The sequence below is a fragment of the Pongo pygmaeus genome, chromosome 14, assembly GCF_028885625.2.
Source record: "Pongo pygmaeus isolate AG05252 chromosome 14, NHGRI_mPonPyg2-v2.0_pri, whole genome shotgun sequence".
In the NCBI taxonomy this organism is placed as follows: domain Eukaryota; kingdom Metazoa; phylum Chordata; class Mammalia; order Primates; family Hominidae; genus Pongo; species Pongo pygmaeus.
In genome coordinates, this window is record NC_072387.2 from 72,701,497 (window position 1) to 72,721,880 (window position 20,384).

A 20,384-nucleotide genomic window follows, 5' to 3' on the forward strand; every position below is an offset into this window, starting at 1 on the left:
ATAAAATTCACAGGTAAAAGTAAGTACACAGTCAAATTGAAACTACTCTAATACTGTGATAGTGGTATTTAAATCACTTCTATCTTTAACATGAAGATTAAAAGACAAAACTATTAAACTAATAATAGCGGCTAGGCACAGTGGCTCACACCTGTAATCCCAGCACTTTGGGAGACCAAGGCAGGTGGATCATCTGAGGGCATGTGTTTGAGACCAGCCTGGCCAACATGGTGAAACACCTTCTCTACTAAAAATACAAAAATTATCTGGGCATGGTGATACATGCCTGTAATCCCAGCTACTCAGGAGGCTGAGGCAGGAGAATTGCTTGAACCTGGGAGGCAGAGTTTGCAGTGAGCGAACATCGTGCCATTGCACTCCAGCCTGGGCGACAGAGCAAGACTCTGTCTCAAAATAATAATAATAATAATAATAATGATAATAACTACAATAATTTGTTAAGGGATATGGTATGTAAAGAGGTGTAAATGGTAACATCAAAAATGCAAAATGTGGGGAGAGGAAGTGAAGTACAAGTGTCAGAATTTCTTTTTATGTTTTCTGCTGTACGTATTTCACTTTAGAAAAACCTTACCCAATTATATGAAATAATATAAATTATATATTAATTTTAGTCTTGAATTGGTTATATTAATTTAAATAACTTTATAATTTATTCGCTTCTTCAATTAGTAGCTAATTTATTAAAATCGACACTTTATATTATAATAGGTTTCATAAATATAAGGCTTTCTGTTCCGTGTATCTATATGTGTTTTGGTATTGATGCCATTCTATTTCAGTTACTGTGGTTCTACCATATAATTTTACACAGAAAAGGACATATATCATCAACTGCTCTTTTTCCACAATTATTTTCCTGGATATTCTGTGAAACTGCTTTTCCAGATGAACTTTATCAAAAATATATGATGTTTCTCTACCAAATTCTATTTGCCCACAAATGAGAATTAAATTTAATGTGTATATTAATATAGCAAAGACCACCATGTTTCCACTATTAGGTTTTTTCAGGGTACAATAAAGTGTTTATAATTTTTTACATTTTCTTTATTTTTAATTTATAAAGTTTTGTTTCTAATCATTTTAGTCTTGCACTGTTATTTTTACATTTATACCTAAGTACGCATTTTCTTCTCTAATATATTGTATCTAGTTATTGTTGGAGTAAACAAAAATAAATTATTGTGTGCATTTTTTCTTTTTCTGGCCCTTTTAGTTGACATTTCCATACATATAGTTTTATATTGTACTCTGGTGGTAAAGTTGAATCTTCCTAAAATGATTTTTAAGTCTTTCCAGATAGCTCACATGTTTTTCTTGTGGATATTAAAGTGTTTTGGAAACTCTCAAGCACTTTAGTATTTAGGATAATATCAGGATATATTATCATGATTATGTCTTTTAAGATATACAGTCCAGAAAGCAGAATAATAGGTTTGTTGGATAATAAATACTAAAATTTTACATATTTCTAACTTAGCTTTGATGCCTGTATATGTATGTACTACCTTAAAATACATTTGTGTTTGAAATTGTTCACTAGTTTTCCATAGGATACATCATGAAAACTAAGCTCTTCATTATGTGTGGTAAACTGTCTCACTATTAGTCTATTCCTATTTGCTTTCTTGCAGTGCCTCTCTCTAAAAATACTTCCCTAGTCCATTAATTACAGAGTTGACTCTGTGACTGGCCCAATAAAGTACGAGAGGAAATGATATATGGCACTTTAGAATAAAAGCTTTAGGAGTCAATTTCTGTCAACTTCTTTCTTCAAGAACCACCAGTAGTGCCCCAGATAAAGGCTATTTCATTACCTGGGACCTGAAATTAAGAGAGCTACGTCTGACACACTAGGGATGTATGTAACATAAGTGAAAATTTAGTATTGTATAAGCTACAACATGCTAATACTGTTTGTTTTTGCAGCATAAACTCGCTGATCCTGAGACATCTCATTTTGGTCATGATATGTTACTTAACTACCTCTCGAACCACTACAATATATCATCACTAGTACTCTCCACATTGTCAGTCAATACTACGTAACTCAAACCATACAAAATAATACAGCCAGTGAAATCGTTTTGAAAGGCAAGTTTGATTGTTTTGTACCTCCAATTAAAATAAGTCCAATGTACAATCAGTCTTAGGTTACAGTATCTCTCATGGTATATTCTTCACTAATCTTTTACCACTTTCCCGCAGGTTCTTCTGTTCCAAGAACAATGGTCTTCTTATTTCCTTGATGGCTCACAGCATGCTCCATGTACTGCAGGAGCACTGCATAACTTCTGTCAAGCACGAACTCCCCACCTCTGTTTGACATACTTCTCTACTTTCAGAACTCGGCGAACTATCACTTCGCAAGGGAACACTCAAACTTCCTGAACAGAGTAAGAGATTTGTCTCTTCTGAAGTCACAAAACTTGGTAATAAAACTAATGGAATGATATGACTTGTAACTATGTACTCAAATTGAAAATATCAATTACCATCTTTATCTACATTATTAGTAACACATTTTTGTTTGCATGGGCTCAGAAATATTGGGTTCTAATTATATATCACATAATATGCAGAATATTTTGCATCTATGGACTCCAGTCCTTAAAAGAGGATTGAAGATATGAGATCAATGGATTTCAGGAATGTTTTTTACTGAATGTCAGTTAGCAATCAGAGCTAGAATTCAGGTTTTTCTTTGTTAAAATCATTTTTCTAGTATATTTGTTTGGAGGAACCAAATAGAGCTAATTTTATAGGTAAGATCATTGTAATTTTCTTATTAAAAGCCAAAGAAAAAGAACAACAATTTTAATTATTCTTATTCTGTTGCTTACTCAATTACTTAGATCTTAAAATTAAATATCTTTTTGTTTCTTTTCTCCCTTTTCTCCAAAAAGAATTGTTTTTGAATCTTTAGTCTCTACTTTGAATTGATGATATTTTATGCCAATCCTGGTAGTAATTCACATGTGATGGATGCCTGAGAATTTAGAAGAAATCATTAGACTAGATAGTCCCAGTGATTCTAAGTGAGCTAGTTTCTAACTAGATCTACTACCCTGCCCTTACTTTCATTCTTCTGAAGATTTCTTGCAATCCAAAACTTTCAACAATCTGTAGATACAGCATAATGTTTCAAATTGTATATAGTGCAATTAAAATGAACTAGAAGCCTAAAAAGATGTCCCTGTATCATCTTTGCATAGAGTTTAGTCTTGACATTTTAATAATTATTTTACATAATTAAAAAATAAGACCAGCTCATTTGTTTAAACAATTCAGTTGAAGATGTACTTATCCTTTAATTAGCAGGTCAATTAATACAAGGCGGTCTTTCACACTGACTTCGCTGGCTAATTGTCATTTTAAAGTTATTTTTATTAATTTAAGTGATAACTTTTTTCTTTTTTTTATTATTATACTTTAAGTTTTAGGGTGCATATGCACAATGTGCAGGATAGTTACATATGTATACATGTGCCATGCTGGTGTGCTGCACCCATTAACTTGTCATTTAGCATTAGGTATAACTTTTTAATGACAGTACTTAGTATACTTTTCCTTCAGTGATCAGACATGAGCACAGATAGCTTTTTCAGAAATGTGGGAAAACACAAATAGGCCCAAAGACTTACTGGACATTAAATAAAAAGACTGTGAAAATAGTTATTTTCTTATGCTCAAGCTTGTAGGCTCTATTAAAGCAGACATTTTTGTCTGTTTTTATTTATTTCCTTTTTACTTTTTAAAATTACAAATTGACAAATTATAGTTGTATGTATTTATGGGGTACAAAGTGATACTATATGTGAATTCAATGTGAAATAATTAAGTCAAGCTAACTAACATGTCCATCATTTCAAATACTTATTATTTTATGTGGTAAGTGTTTGAAATTCACTCTCTTGGTAATGTTGAAATGTAAAATACATTATTTTTACTATATTCACCATGTTGTGCAATATATTTTTTTGTATCCCTTGACAATTATCTTCTTATTCTTCCTCCACAATCCATCCTCCTGGGCTTGCAGCCTTCAGTAACAACCATTCTACTCTGCTTCTTCAAATTTGATTGTTTTGGATTCCACATACATGTGAGAACATGGAGTATTTGTCTTCCCATGTTTGCCTTATTACACTTAGTGGGATGTTTTCCAATTCCATCCATGTTGTCACAAATGACAAAATTTCTTTCTTTTTTAAGGATGTATAGTAGTATTCTATTGTGTATATATACCATATTTTCTTTATGCATTCATTTGTTGATGGATACTGGGGTTGTTTTCATAACTTGGCTATTGGGACTATTACTGTAATGAACATGGGAGTGCAGATATTTCTTGGACATACTGATTTCAAAGATTCAGGTAAATACGCAGAATTAGAATTGCTGGATCATATGGTAACTATATGTAAAGTAAAACTAAAATAGTTTTCAAAAATGGCTGTACTAATTTACATTTCCTCCAACAGTGTATATAGATTACCTTGTTTTTAAATGTAATCAATAAATACCCAGGGTCTAGCATCATACTTTGCATATGGTAGTAACTCAATAAATACTTATTTAATAAGTAAGACAATAAATAATTTGTAAAATCTAATATGTTGACTTGTCCAGTAAACTGAAATTTTACAGAGAACCCATTATATTTTGTGTCATATCCAGTTGATATATGAATAAAAATACCATAAATATGAACATATTATACATATGCATATTCTTACGTATGTAAATAAATACAGATATACATATGAATAGCACCTAAACTGTATACAGAGGCTTTTTATACACTGAAGGATTTATTTATAAACAATTCTAATTTTTAATAATCTATCCTAAAATGTTCTCTGTTTCTTAGAATGATTTGTTCAATATATTATAAGCACTTTTTATTGCTTAGAAAAATATTTGTAAATAGTTTTTTGTTATTATTTTCCCTTAAAATTTGTCTTTCTATTGATTCCTGAAGAATTGACATGATAAATTAGGTATCAAAATGAAGGCAAAAAGACAACTGAAATATATTTTTATTATGGTTTCTATTATTATTATACATTTTGAAAAATAATGACTTTAAAATGTTATTTACTTCTATTATGTTGGGTCATTTTTAGGTATGATTCTTCCTACTCAGGAATATCAACAATAATACACCATACATGTTTCATAGCTATTATAAACAGTCTATTTCTATTGTAGTGTGCTTTATCCTGTATAGTAATACAGGGGGAGGGAGATCAGAATGAATGAAACCCATAAATGAATGTCAAAACTTTTTTTTCTTCTCATTTATCTCCCGACACATTCTCAATTAAAATATGAAGCAATGATCAAACATAGATTTAAAATTATAGGAAGTATGCTAAATTATTTCATTTTAGATAATAAAGGCAAATATTAGCTTTGAATTACTTATTACGTGGAAATGATTATTTTATCTTAATAGAGTTTTAAAGCAAAGTGAGAACATTTGTTGCTGCCTTGAATAGGAATACACATACATGCACATGACTGCGCACGTGTGCACACCCACACTTTCAGTAAAATATTTTCTTCTTTCACCTGAAATCTTTATTGCATTAACTTATTTAAAAATTTTAAATTGCAATAGCTCTGTTTTTGGCCATTATATACAAATGGCTTGCATTTCTGTTGTAGGAGTAAAGATAAAAGAAACTCAAACACATCTGAGATACGGCTGTATAGAATTTATTATATCGTAACAATGCAAAATGGTATGTGTGTAATAATTAAGACTATTGAACATTGTACAGATGTGTACAATCATGATTTCTTACATTCATTTTCTAAGCAAACATTTTCTCAATTTCTATAAATCACTGTGAAGCAGTTTATCTTCTAAAGTGTAATATAGACAATCACATACTGAAGTGGCAGTATAAAACTTATGAAAATATATGATGCAGAAAAAAATTAGCTTATGCTAATATTTAAGTATCACAGAACCTCTTTCTGGAAATTAGAGGTCTAAATTTTTTTTATTTATTTTTATTTCATCATAATAGACTTACTTTCTGTTTGTGAGTAACTAAGACATTTTATGTTATTACTTTGATAGCAGCATAGTGAGTTCCAATGTCAAGCTTAATTTGTCTATCATCGTGTATTCCAATGCATCACTTCCCTGTAATCACTTCACTATATTGGTGCCAGTTTCTCCATCTCTGTGTATAAACAGATGGAAACCACCATGGGAAATATGCCTCCAACTTCAAACAAAGCTGTTTATTTATATTAAAAAGTTGCAATATATTCTGCTTACATTTGGAAGCCCATAGAATTGTAGAAATATTTTGATAAAAGAAAAAGTTGTCTCAAAATCATTTTAAACATTTTTAATGATGCAGCAAAGACAATATCACCAAGTAACAAAATTTTCACAGCACTATCTTCTTTTCCCTTTCGCTAGATATTTAGCCAGATAAAAATCTGGCAAGCCTCCCTGAAGGAAACGCACTCCTAATTCCATATGTCATAATTTCTAATTCATTTATTCCTCCAAAATCATGTATTGGGACCATACCATATTTTGTTCTGTAGCACATTCTGGTTCATGAAAAGTAAATTTAATAAAACAGCCATAGAGCAGCGTGATTGAGTTTCCCCCAAAAACAGACCCTGAGATGGGAATGTAAAATTATGCAGGCTATTTTGCAGTTGCATGAAACATAGTTAGGGTGGTGGGGAAGTGGGAAGTGATATTGGTAAAGGAGGGGGGTAAAAAAATAAATTATTATTATTATTATTTTTATTTTTTGTTTTTTATTTTATTTTATTATTATTATTATTATTATTATACTTTAAGTTTTAGGGTACATGTGCACAATGTGCGGGTTAGTTACATATGTATACATGTGCCATGCTGGTGTGCTGCACCCATTAACTCGTCATTTAGCATTAGGTATATCTCCTAATGCTATCCCTCCCCCCTCCCCCCACCCCACAACAGTCCCCAGAGTGTGATGTTCCCCTTCCTGCGTCCATGTGTTCTCATTGTTCAATTCCCATCTATGAGTGAGAACATGCGGTGTTTGGTTTTTTGTCCTTGTGATAGTTTACTGAGAATGATAATTTCCAATGTCATCCATGTCCCTATAAAGGACATGAACTCATCATTTTTTATGGCTGCATAGTATTCCATGGTGTGTGTATGTGCCACATTTTCTTAATTCAGTCTAAATTATTATTAAGCCAGTTCCCATTGTGAGAAAGTGGAGCTTAATCCCCTATGGAAATTCTGGGAAATGCTGTAAAACACCCTTTCAGTGTGAGGGACCAGGGTATTTAGGTTGAAGCTACTTGGGTGGGTTGGGAACTGAGGAGCTATGAGGGTGAAGGGTAAAGGAAGAGCTTGGGTAGTGGGTGGGAGTTGTAATTCACAGGCATTTGCCTTTTTGGCCTCTGGACAAAGCAGCCATCTACTGTTCTGAAAAGAATGTAGAGAGACAGATGCAGACACTAGCTGTTTGAAGTGAGCTGCAGGGATACTACCAGGGCATAGTCATCTTCTTCTAGAGATTGAATAGTGTCTTTAATATGTGTGTTTATACTAGAAGTGCTTTCCTGGGTAATGAAAAAGAATCTAAAGAATGGAAAACATTAATCTGAGAGTTAAGACTTTAAACTCTGATTCCACATTGATGACTATAATGGGCTTTGGTATTCTTATTTGTATGTAATCTCTGTTTCTGAGATATGATTAATCTTGATTCACAGACATATTTAATAATGGAATACAGAGAGGATTTATGTGCCTTAAAGCCTGTACTGTGAAAACTTGAGCTCCCTTTACACCTTTGCCAAGTCATTTTTTGATCATCCAAGTGGTGTTTCACAACTTTGCATACTCTACTCTCCTTTGCAGCTTCATTCCACTAGGATGATGTCTTGTACTATACAAGTTTGCAAATCTAATACCAATGAACACTGAAAAAGTGATAATGCTGCTGACTCCCTTGCTATTGCCCTTGAACAGCCTTTGTAAAGTCATTGACCGCTTACATTAATAATACAACCACGGCTTAAATAATAAGAATCAGATTTTCAACGTCCTAATATTTATTTTTAATCTCTTCTTGCAGGCCTCTTGCCTCACTATATGAGTGCATGGAAGCTAGGTTAGAAGGTAAACTATGTGAGACACAATGTTTTATTAAACACATCTTAACCATTCTTTCTTTTCTTGAAAGATGTGTGCTGGTCTCTTGCAGAATAAAGTCTGACTTATCTTAAAGCCTCTTAGTCAGGTTTCCTGATCTGTCAAAACAGTCATTCAGTAACACTCAAACACTCTACAATCCCAGTATAAACAAAGTTCAATCAGCTTGCCCTGACTGTGCTGTGACACTGACATTCTATGACTCTCTAGATGTTTTTGACCCTGCTGTACTATGCCAGGAGATGTGTGCTGGCCTGTGTGCAATAGACTGTGGTCTTGTGTTTTAGCTAGGAAGAGTAGATACGGGATATTGAAGCAACTGTTACTCCCTAGGCTAAAGATGTTTATGTGATATATCTCCCATATGTATTTATATATGTACATGTACACATATATACATTTATCAGGCTAAATATACATGAGCAACAACAAAGTAATCTTCATTAGTCTCTGGTATAAAGGTATTATGTTTTTAAAACATCAAAACCAAAATGATGCCTGCGTCAGTTTAATATTTAATAACTGTTCAGAAAGAAAAAGTGGAGAATATCCTTTTATAAGTTTCCTGCTGGCAATTTTTCATTATTGAAACAGAATGTTTTTTGTTCATGAATTTTGAACATGGATAGTGTGTCCCTATGTTCTCCTTCAACTAAGATGGCATTGTTGACCTCTCACATTTCGTATCCATCATAAGATGAAAGCCCATTAGCTAAGTTCACATCAAAATTTGTCCTCATCAATGAAAGTTTGTCACAAATGATTCCCTGTTCCTTGTAAGAGTGTGAAGGAGTCAAGTGGAGAAATTTGTTGGCTGTACTGAAAGTAAAAGCACGTTGTTGTGATAAAATCATTAGCATTGCCACTACTTCAGGAACGTTTTTATGTCACCTGTAATGTAGGACACGCAGATATAAAATATCCATGGTTATTTCATACTCAGAAATGTACTCTCTTTTGTGCACAGGAGAGCATCAAAAGTGAATTTTTGTTTCTGACAAAGAAGATTAATTATTCACTGTTAATTTATTTTCCCCATATTTCCTCTTATTTCTTGACCATATTTACCCTAAATAAGAGATCGCAGGTTCAGTTGTACTGAACCAGCAAGAATTACTTCCCAAGAAGAAAGTTTATATTCTCTGTTGAGTATTGAAGTTTTTTTTTAATATCAGAAAAACAGGCAAAGGGGTAGTTGACAAATGGAAGCTGGAGTTTTGGAGGGTAAGATCCCGGTTCCATTTAATTTGATTCTATACAGAACCAAGCACAATGCCAAGTATAATGCTTTCTGATAGATTTTGATTAGCTGTGCTCGGCTAGCTTCTCTTTACATTACTTTAGTTCACACTCATTTTAAAGACTAGATGGAATTTCTCCGTAGCAGTGGCACATACATTTGGGGTAAGAAGTAATCAGGCTCAGCTACTATTTTCCTTGCTTACTCACATACACAATAGCTTGCTTTCCCCTGCTGTTTCACCAGAATTATTGAAATATTTTCTCCCTATTGCCAGCTGGATCAGTCTCTGTGACTTCCTTCTATTTTGATCCTAAATATCATTTCAAAAATAAATGCATTCTTCCTTAGAATACAAAGTAAGACTGGAAGTCACCTTGGATTCGCCAGTGTTTCTCTTGTCTTTAGTGTAAAACTTATCTAAACAAACCCTTTATAAGTATGCGAGTCTTTTTCCTAATGACCTTAAGGAAAGAATATTCTATAAACTTTTAATATTCTCTCCTCTATTTACCATGTTGCAATATCGACATGTTTAACCTGTTTCTGGAGATTAGGTTTGTCTCATCCTATTTTTTTTTAACTCAGTGAAGATAGGAAAATATGTCTATGACTTTTTTTTTAAACCAAGTTTGTGTGTTTCATTCATATTTATATAACTTTTAAATAGGCAATATTTAGATTACACATTTTTTCCTTACTTATTTAATTATTGTTCTACCTCTCATAAAGCAATTAAAATGGCTACTTTTGAGTATGAAGAAAACAGAAACATTATATCCAACTTAATAAAGCTAAGTAAAAATTATGTCTGAGGTTAAGATCAAAAGGAAATTTAAATAATATAAACCATTAGTTGAAAGATTAACAGCAAAGTTTTCTATATTTGATAAACACGTTTTATTATTATTTTCTCAAGGTAAAAGACACGTGGGAGGAAATCATTTGTCTCAAAAAAGTAATTCATCTTCATGTTAATACATAAATCAATTTTTACTTCAATTTCTACTTCACAGTTAGCACATATATAGAAGTCCACAATGAGAATCTTCCTTAGTGAAGTAGCTCCTTGGCTCTTCCTAATTTGTTAGTTTTTTTCTCTTCATTCTCACTTCTCTAGCTGCTCGTGTGGTCACTTACCCTCACAGCTGTCATAGATATTTATTTTCAAATGGACCCGTTATCTCTCCTTGTCTCTGCAATGCATATTTTATGTGCTTTGCATTCTACCCCAGGATGTGTCATTTTTAAATCCAGGTATGATGTAATTTGTTATACAGTAACTAAGCATTTCCAAACTCATACTTAGTTTTAAGGTGTACCAACAAATTTTATAATACACTAAGAACAAGGTGATGTCTCACTGTCGCACCAAAGTTTTGAGATGGATGCTACAGACATAGAAATAGTATAGAATGTGGCAATTATGTTGAAAATAATTATGGTTGATTTATATATAACTGGGCAATGAATATTGTGTGCACATATGACATATTAAAAGGCACTTATTGTTGCTGTTGTTGTTTCTGCAGTGGTTAGTTTTATACCTTAAGTTGTCGTGTACTTTCTTTGGTGGCAAAATTGAGGGTGTTGTGGTCATATGGAGTTAGCAATTAGTGCATCACTTCATCAATCTACTTTAATTAATTGGGTTCTGCAAAAGGTTTAGTTTGAAAAACAGAACTCTGCTACTAAAGAAAAGAAGCAAAAAGAAGTAATCATCATAATCATTATACAGTATATTATTTGCAGGGAAGTAAAATGATCTTTTATACATTTTAACAAATTTAGAACAAAAAATTCTAAATGACTCAGAAAGGTGTGCTAGTCACATCAAGTTTCCTATAACAAAAGTCTAGGTAAAAAGATAACATGAGGTTTAGTAAAGGGAGTAGCAATGTAGAAAGCAGTGGAAATTAAAGTGATATATAGTGGGAAGAGCTGACAATACTCCACAACACATTTTTAAATTCCAGGCAAAGGAAATTGGGTACATAATGGTGCTATTGTGATACTGGAGTCAGAAAAAGAAGCAAATCTTTCTGGAGGTGAGGGTTGGAAGAGCACTATGGTAGTTATTTTTGAAATATTTTATTTGTTCTGCCCATAGGTGGGGAAGCTTGGTAGGTTTTAGAAATAGAATTTTGGAGCTAAAAAGAGGATCCAGTCTAGAAATTCAGATTTGGTACTCTGAGCATAGTAAATATCTAATAATGTATTGGCATTGGTTGATGATGAAACTCCAAGGTGTTCTTTTGACTAACCTTTTTTTATTACACATACACATACACACACACGTGGGCACACACACACACAGGGTTAATCTTAAGTCCATCAGGGGCTTTTAAGTATCTTGTGTTAGAGAGCTCAAATATATATATATATATATATGTATATGTGTGTGTGTGTATGTATATGTGTAGATGTATGTGTATATGTATGTGTATGTGTGCACGTGTGTGTGTGTGTGTATATATATATATATATATTTTTTTTTGTGAGACGGGTTCTCACTCTGTCACCCAGGCTGGAGTGCAGTGGCACAATCTCAGCTCACTGCAAACTCCAGCTCCCGGGTTAAAGTGATTCTCCTGCCTCAGCCCCACAAGTAGCTGAGATTACAGGCACCCATCACGATACCCAGCTAATTTTGTATTTTTAATAGAGACGGAGTTTCTCCATGTTGGCCAGGCTGGTCTTGAACTCCTGACCTCAGGTGATCTGCCCACCTTGGCCTCCCAAAGTGCTGGGATTACAGGCCCTTCCTTATGATTTAGTCTGCATCCAGCAAACTATTTTTTTTTTTTTTTTTGTAGATAGGATGAACCTTTGTGCTCTATATCCACTTCTTCAAGAATAAGAAAAGTATATATTTTTTTCCCATTTGCCTCAGAAGCTTTCCATTGATGACACTAAATCCTCTGAATTTTATTATTGTGAATTATTCAATAAAGCTTTTGTTATTTTCTCACTTAAACTCAAATTTGATTTTCTGTTTTCATGTTATTCTCACCTACATAGCTAAAACCACCTAAGTTTTTGTTGAACTCTGCTAAGAAATATGGTGTTTGCTTACTAGTGCAGTATATTTGAACATATGTATTTTCTCCAAATGGAACTTGAGTGTAAAACCTCTTAAAATTTTCAGGTTATGAAGTAAAACCAAAATGATTTGATTGGGGTCATTTGGGAATGTATAAGAAGGGCAACCTATAAGCTGTGTAATGCAATATTAGCTACACAAGTTTATGAGTCATGGTAGTCAAAGTTCAAATACCAAGTAAATGCCATTGTGACTTTATATCTATCTCTTAACCTTAAAACCTCATTTAACTCATATATTTAATCGTACAGGGAAATATCCATCATGGATTAGCTGGGGCATTTAAGAGAAACATATAGTTCCTGATTATATAGTGGGTGCTCAATAAATGTGCTTTACCTTCTGTCTTGCTGGTTCCACATTCAAAGCCTAGGGCCTCTTCCTTTCTTTTAACCTTCCTCAATACAGGGAACTTTTATAAAAGATGAAAATATGGATGTAATTCACACATGCACACACACCTGTGTGTGTATTTGGAAAAATTATAAAATTAAGTTTTGTACATGAATTCATATTATCTGCAGATAAAGAAAACTGAATGAGTTAAAACATGAAAGATAATTTGGCTTTTTTATGATATGATAATTTTTAAAAATCTCTTTGATGACTTAGCTAAAATTGCTTTCTTTTTGAATTAATTATATTGCATTGTGTTAATCAGAAATCAGTATTATGAATTATAGCCTACTCTTTACTTATAAATATCTCTCAGCTACTGAATCAAATCTAGAAAATATTTCTTTTTTAAAAAAATATTCAATGGCTTAATCTAACTATCATAAAAAGTTGGTAAGTAAAAAAACTTCATGCCAGTTTTACCAAACATCTCCCCTCAAATGATGTAATGAAATGATAGCATGAGGCTGCTATATTAATTTATTAAGAAAGCTATGAAATCTATTCATCTCTGTAATTAATACAATTCCATTTTTTTGGCACAAATGACCTGGTTATAAAATACGTTAGGTTAAATTGTTTTCCAGTCAGAGACATACGGTCTCTGATGTATAGTGGGTGTTTCATAAATGTGCTTTACCTACAATCTTGCTGGTTCTGTATTCAAAGCCTACATCCTCTTCCCTTCTCTTCCTGTATCTTCCTCAATACAGGGAACTGTATATAATCTGTACACCTGTGTATAACTATATATAAAACATATAACCACCAACATACCAACTAGCAAATAAAATATTGACCTTGTCTCTTTGTTTATTCTGTGTAATGTTGACCTTGTCTCTTTGTTTATTCTGACACTGACACAAAAACATTAGTCTGTTCTTTAACTGCACTCTATGAATGATGACTAAAATTAGGATTTTAGAAATGTGCTCTTACAGGACAAAGCCCTATGCTTATAGTTGACCATGGGGCATTGCATAACCCTTTTTGTTATTGATAATGCTTTTGTTGGTTTTATTGTTTTTAACACTTTTTATTTTCTGGTGTACCTTACTCCCGTCTTTATTAATCCTGCTTCACCCTTAATCTTTTTTTCTGTATGCTTTACTTTCCAGTATGGTGCTAGTGTTCTCTCTCTACTCTAAGGTAAGTTTTACTTTTCTCAATTGGCTTCTGTACCTGGTAAGTTACTTAAGATCTTCACTCCTTCCCTGTACCAATGAGGCAATGGAATGAATGGCTAAAATGGCAGGAGAACTTGCTTCTTATTGTCAAAAAGGATTCTGATAAATCAGAATTATAAGAAGTAGTAATGAATACAGGTACCATTTCTTGAGTGCATGCAAGTGCCTGAGGTAACACCACAAAAAATTGCCCAAAGTTCGAACAGAAGTATGTGTTTGACCACAGTGACCACAGTGACGGTGTCTTAACAGAAAAGTATAAATAATTTTGTATCTATGTTTGTAAATAAACAAACTGCTTGAAACAAAATGAAATGGCTACCTATTCTGCTTTATTAATATATTAAGAAAAATACAAGCACATTCCGTCTTCAAGTGACTTTTCTTGCACTAAGAAAGGAACCTATGTACACTCTGAAATATAAGGTACGATAAATCTCCTTTATTGTGTCAAAGATCCCACTTTTTGATTCCCACAATATTTACTATAAAATTTACTTCTTAAATTTGAGACACTGAAGATCCCCATGAAATTCAAATTCATTATCTAATAAAAAGAAGATGAAATTAACAAGCATTAACATTTTGGACTGAGTATATTAAACAACATAATCCATAGCTCTGTGTCTTGATGTCAGTAAAACTGCATTTGTGCAATTTTACATTTTTAGAAGCAAAAGGAATAGAAGAAAAAGGAAAATACTATTCTTTTGGGATATTCTTGAAATATGTATCACAGACCAAATATGGAGCAAGACCAAGAACATAAGATAATGAAAATAATATTTGTTTAATCATTGAATGTTGTTTCTTATGGTGTACTTTAAAAGTAGCATATACCAATTTAGTTCTTACAACTTCCTTGGCTAATAAACATATCATTGTTCCAGTTGTACAAACAATAAAATATAATAAATTTAATCTCAGAAAGATAAAAATAAGCTCAGAAAGATAAAAATAAGCTTTACTTTTAGTGGTATGAGAAGCAATTGGGGATATCAAATACAAGCAGTGGCATAATTTGACTTGCTTTACGTCAGGGTCACTTGGCTACTAGTTTAAGAAGAGAGTGATAAGAGCATGCGTTGAATCTGGGAATCATTAGGAGACTGTTGTAATAATTCAAACAAAAGGTGAGGGTGGCTTGAATTAGGATAACGGTAGTTGTGGTGAAAAGTCATCAGATTCTGAATGTATTTTGAAGATAAAGTCAACAAGATAGGTTGTCGGAATGACTGCGAGCTCTAGGAGAAAGGGAGGTGCCCAGCGTATAATTGAGGTTTTTGATTAAAGCAGCTAGAATGTTGGGCTTGCCAATGGCTAAGATCGAGAAGATTGTAGAAAGGAAAGTTGTGATAGGGAGGGTAAAATGGGAGCTGAATTTTGAACATGTTATTTTTGAGACTTCTATTAGATAATCAATTGAATATTTTAAAGAGGCAATTGTATACACAATATGAAGTTATTCAGGGCAGAATTTAGTGCTGGTTATATCAAGTTATAAGAATTTAGATATCATTTAAAGCCACAAGAATAGAAGGAATTATTACAAAATTATTTTAGGCAGAAAGCCCTTAATAAATGAGGGAAATCCAAATTTATTACAAAGAATAAATGTTTATTGAGGAAAAAGAAATACAAGAAAAGCTTATGTCTTCAAAGCCATGTAAAGGCCTAATTTCAGCAGGAGGGAGTGAAGTAAGTAAGCAAAGACAGAGAATTGACGACTGGATGTGAAAACGTGAAGATCACTGGAAAATTAACCAGCAGATTTGGCAAAGTAATGGGATTAGGAGCTTCATTTAACTGGATTCAAAAGAGAATAGGAATGGAAGGAAATAAATTAGACCAAATATACAAAGCTCTTTCAAAGAGTAATTCTGTAAAAACTAAAATACATGATTTAGTAGTTAACCAGGGAAATAGTCAAAAAGGCTTCTTAAAAATAGCACAGAAATAAAAGAAAGTTTTTATGTTGCTTGAAAATATGTGGAAGAAATTGTTGAGAATTCCTTAAGCAATGTCCTTGAATAACAAGAGCAAATGGGGTCTCTCTTTCAAAAGTAAGAGAACAGTCTTTGGCCAAGTACATGGAATGTTACACCTCAGTAATAGAAAAGACAGGCCAGGAGCTGTGGCTCACTCCTGTAATCCCAGCACTTTGGGAGGCTGAGGCTGGTGGATCACAAGGTTAGGAGATCAAGACCATCCTGGCCAACATGGTGGAATCCCGTCTCTACTAAAATACAAAAATTTAGCCGGGCGTGGTGGTGTGCGCCTGTAGTCCCAGCTACTCTGGAGGCTGAGGCAGGGCAATCACTTGAACCAGGGAGGTGGAGATTGCTGTGAGCAGAGATCTCACCACTGCACTCCAGCCTGGTGACAGTGCAAGACTCCAACAAAAAAAAAAAAAAAAAAGAAAAGAAAAGACAGAGATGGGGTTGTGGTGGTGGGAAGGTGTTAAGGTTCTCTTCAGACTGATTTACTCAGGAAAATTGGAATAAAAGTCATCATCTAAGAACAAGAATGGGTATGGAATTTTGAAAGTTTGAAAATTGAAAAGAATTTAATTAGGTCTTTCTAAATGTTAAAGACCATAAATTTTAAAGTCAAACTATTCAGCATGATTATATGCATACTCCTCCAGCCATGTACATTGGTGACGATTTAGGAATGGAGAAGAAAGGAATTTGTGCTAATCTAATGTTGGTATCTGGTCTAGGAAATAATAAAAATGAGTGAAGGTTGAGAGGGTTGAAGTTATTTTACTGAAATAAGGATTTAACCTATTTACAGAAGAAACTAAGGACATGATATGGCTGAAAAGGAAAGCTAGCAGGAGCAATGGATTATAAAGCTAGCAGGAGCAATGGATTGTGTGGTTAAAATATCACTGGAAGTTGTATGTGTCTCTGCATTAACTGACATCAGCTTGAGTCAAGGAAACATGACATGTTTTGAAACCATTTATTAAATATATACATAATGAATAAGTCCATTATATAATCGAATAAAAAACTACATTTGGATTACTTTCTCCCATTTAGAAATTCTCTACCAGTTATTTATAGAAAAGAGAATCTATTTATATAGTTAATATAAACTTCATTCATTAGATAAGTAACTGCTTTAATACAAAACATATAAAAAATAAGATGAATAAATAAATGTATAGTAGCCACTCTCATACTATGCTATATTCCTCATCTAGATGTGTGGGTGAAGATGTGATAGAATTTTTTCTACCTAATAGAAACATCTTGCCTTTTTGAGTGTTGTGTGGGCTTTAAATACGACAGGTGAGAAACTCCCTCTCATTTATAGAGTGATGTCAACGCCAGTGCCTTGTATTTGGCTATCTTTTTTTTTTTTTTTTTTTTTTTTTTTTTGAGACGGAGTTTTGCTGTGTTGCCCAGGCTGGAGTACAGTGCTCAGTGTCACAATCTTGGCTGACTGCAACCTCCATCTCCCGGGTTCAAGCGATTCCCCTGCCTCAGCCTCCTGAGTAGCTGGGATTACAGGAGCCTGCCACCATGCCCAGCTAATTTTTTGTATTTTTAGTAGAGACGGGGTTTCACCGTATTGGCCAAGATGGTCTCCATCTCCTGACATTGTGATCCGCCCGCCTCGGCCTCCCAAAGTGTTGGGATTACAGGTGTGAGCCATGGCGCCTGGCTTTGTGCTATCTTTTTAAATTTACCAAGTGCTTCTCTTTTTGCTTCTCATAAGAGGCCTATACATTAAGTAGCACTGCCATACTACCCTATTTTACAAATCAGTCATCTTGGATTCAGAGAAACTAAATTACTGCCCAAACCATAACAGGTAAAATGAGAGAATCTTCAGATCTAGTGTTCTGAACGATAGCTTTTTGTAGCAAAAATGCCTCATTGGCCATATTTGTGAGTATTTTAGTTAAAGCATGGTCTTCTCATCACAAAAGAAATCTTAATTTTCCATTTTTTCCAGTATACACATACATCTCACAACACCTTGGATGACTATTTATTAGAATAAATCACAGAGCTTGAAAGCCTTTCCAGAGCTCAGTTAATACACTATTCATATAATACCTCCCAAGCCAGAGACATGTTTTTGAAATTATACACCCTTCACCATCATGAGGACCTAAATAGAGACACCAGTAATAACTGTGGTGGAAAGAAAAGGGAACTGGCTGGTGCACACATGGACATATGAAAATTTTCATACCATTTGGGGATTATTAAAATTTAATTTGTAGACAAATTAAATTTGGCAGAGTTTATTCGAGCAAAGAACGACTCCTTAACTGAGTGACATTCAGAACCAGAGGAGGTTTATAAAGCCCTGCCTGGCAGTATGGGCAGGGAGCTTTTATAGGCCTTATTGGGTGAACACAGAAGCAAAGTAGATAAGTCATTTGCTACACTTAGGCATCCACCTCATTTGAGCATGGTGTGATGAGTCATCTGCCTTCTTTGGGCGTGACATAATGAACCATCTGCCTTATTTGGGCATAATGTGATGAACTGGCTGCCTGTGATTGGCTAAACTTGGCTTTGTTATATTCCTAAATTAGCTTTTTGGCATGTGTATGTACTAAGTTAGGTTGCAATTTGTTATGCAGGAACTCAAAAAGTACAGAGACAGCCTCAGGCTAATGGCCTTCTACTAATTTAATAACACATACAGAAACAGTGCAAATGTCTGCAGCATCATTATATTAGTTGGATTATTTAGGTTGTTCTAAAAGCCATACATTCAGTCTAACTCAGGCAGCACAGAAATATTTTAAAAATATGTATAGGCGTAATGAACATAAACTCTCATAGAAATAACAGAGTATAAAGCTTGGCCCGTAGAGACAGTGATATATCCTTCAAGCTAGAAGTTTTAACGTTTACATTTTACATTATATCTTTTCTTTATTATATAAATTTATCAATCTCTGTCATTATTGTCATGTATCTTCTTTTTAGTTTTTCTTTCACTGCATCTGCCAGTGCTATTCTGTATAGATATTGTGTCTTGTGGTTTTTGCTTATTTATGTTTCTATCTCCTTATGATGTGGGACCATTTACTGCCCATTATTGTTTTTATTGCTTCATACCTTACATATATCCACAGTTTTATTGTCTATTTTGACTAGTAATTTCTTGATGCTTTCATATTTTCTGGTTATTATTCCAAAGGAGAGAATCTTCTTGCATCTAACATTTTCCCACTTTCTTTTTTTTCATGACAGACCACCTTAGATATTGCTGGCCAGCTCATGAATTGTGGCTCGTGGTCCAGCTAATCTTTCCTAGTCTATTCAGCTATGGCCAGAGAAGATGTGCTGAACTTGTGGAGCCTTACTGTTTCTCTAAGGTAGGAAACTTGGTATGGGGCAGCCTCTTTGCTAAGGTTACATGGGTATGGTAGCTTCCATGATTTAGCTATGTGTAATATGCAAGGTCTTAAATAGATTTGTAAGCAGTGAGGTTATATGCTATCATTCATTTATTACTTATCACATTTTAACGCAGTCTCTAGCTATAGGCAGCAGATGGATTTCCAATGTTACTCGTTTGTTGCTTACTATTGCTGACACATACATAAAGGGCCTTTCTGAATATATTTAAAGAACTCATGAGAGCTCTTTATGAGATAATATTATCTCTTCATGAGATAATATTATAAAACTTAGATGTTAGGTGCTGGATAGCAGGATAATTTTATTAAATGAGGTGTTCGATTTCATTAGGTTATATTTACTAAAGCACTAAGTGTTTCTGTTCTTACAGTCTATGTGTCCCCTTTCTATAAACTGCTTGCAGAAGAAGGAAGGCATATCAGTTGGGGACTTGACCTGCGAGCTGGAATTACTCTTGTAAATGCTTCAAATTTACCAAGAAGATTACATGTATATTTATGAGAATCTTTGATACTGGAGATAATCCGAGTATTTTCTGTTCCCTGCACCCAAAAGGAGCTTCACAAACATTTCAGAAGATAAATCCATCTATGTTTGGGGAAGTATGTGTGTTTTGTGCTGAACACATTTGTTTTGGGGGTTCACATGTATGTGGTAATGAGAGAAAAAGGTGAGATTTGTTCTCCTAATTTGTCCCCTTTCTTCCTCTTTATGTAAAAAACACCATCAATTTTACAAGTGTTTTTTAAAACTAATTATCTGAAAACCACGGTAAATATAACAAACATAAAAAGGAACAAAGGTATAAGAATTCTTAAAGGCCCATTAATAATTGTCACTC